Raw genomic sequence first — 1,750 nt, forward strand, 5'->3', positions numbered from 1 at the left:
TTGATACCTGTATCCTGCATAAGGCCATGGTTAGTGGTATAAGAATTATCGAAAGTGTTACCTCCCATTGGGTTCAAATTAGGAACACCGGATGTGAATCCATATTGTTGAGACTCTGGAATGATCGAAGGACCCGTAGAAGCAATGGTCTGCATTGGAATAAAATCTCGCTGATGGATATCTGAACTCCCTGATTGCAAACTCCTTAAGGATCCCGGAATCTGGAAGGATCCATGGAACTGAGAGGATCCTTGAACCTGGGAGGATCCTTGAACATGGGAGGATCCTTGAACCTGGGAGGATCCTTGGACATGGGAGGATCCTTGAACCTGAGAGGATCCTTAAACCTGCGAGGATCCTTGAACCTGAGAGGATCCTTGAACCTGCGAGGATCCTTGAAACGGCCAGAATCCTTGAATATGCTGCGCTCCCGAGTAGCCTCCTGAGCTAGCGAAGGATCCTATATGCTGAGGATGGGATCCTACTGGTTGGAAGTATGATCCTGAAGCCTGAGTCATTGCTGATGATCCGTAATCCTCTTGGTCCTCCCACATATTGAACATCTGGAATCACTCAAGGCTGAGAAGTTATAACCGGAGTATCGAAATTCAAAGATCGGGGCATCAACGGGGAATGATCCTCTTCCGATCACTTCTGTTTCTTGATGTCTCCAATTTCTCTAAGAATCCTTTCATTGGTCTTGTCCTGCTGTTGTATATGCTCTTTCATCTGCAAAATCAGAGTAAACAAGTCACTAATAGTAGGAGTATAAGAAGCAGAAGAAGTTGGAGGTTTTGAGAAAATGGGAGTTGGTTTCTTCTCGGCATTTTTCTGAGATCCAGAAGGTGGTGGAGGCAAAGGTGGAATGCCCTGGGATGAATTGACTGCAGACATCGCAGTGGAAGTGTTCTTTGATGATGAAGCCATCTGCTTGGATGCAATGAACCGAAATGATCACGAGAATGAGAATCTTTTAGGAATGAAGCACCAATTGCCCCACGGTGGGCGCCAAACTGTTTTGGTCAAAAATCAAGCTAAGACAATGTAACCAAACTTTCTGCTGTGAGGTATGATGCTTGAATTGATAAACAACAATGAGGATCACTCAGAAATGAAATGCACAAGTGACACAAAGATTTATACGAGGAAAAAACCCTTGATCAATGAATGATCTCCGGCATAAAAAACCTCAGGTGATGGAAACTACTGATCACCAACTCAAATTAAACAATAATCGTATTACAACTTCGGATGATAGCGAGCTTAGTACAAGGATCACTATAGTGTATTGTGTAAATAATGTGTGAAATTGCTAAGTGTTTTGCCGAGAGCTGGTGAGAGCAGTTGTACGAGTGTGTGTAGCCAAAAAAAATAGCCCAAGTGATTACTAATTAGCTCGCTACCCCTTTAAAATAGAAAAATAACTACACTTACAAACATTCCGCATTTGGTGCAAGTCTTCCATGACTCCATAACGTCCACTTCCAGCCAAGCACGTGCGGAATAAACGTGGAATATGCTCCAGGAACGTTGCCAAGACTAAGTCCAAGCTGGTACTCGTGCAAAATAATACCGAATTCAAAGTAGACAATCATTAGTATAAGGATCCTTAGAATGATCCATGATCCTGATCCTGAAGCACTTCTGAGGATCATTAATTGACACAGAAGTAAGGATCACCAAACAGGATAATAATTAAGGATCACAGGTCATTAAGAAATCCTCCCCTAACAGTATACCTGTCATATCC

The sequence above is a fragment of the Helianthus annuus genome, chromosome 6, assembly GCF_002127325.2.
Source record: "Helianthus annuus cultivar XRQ/B chromosome 6, HanXRQr2.0-SUNRISE, whole genome shotgun sequence".
Taxonomy (NCBI): domain Eukaryota; kingdom Viridiplantae; phylum Streptophyta; class Magnoliopsida; order Asterales; family Asteraceae; genus Helianthus; species Helianthus annuus.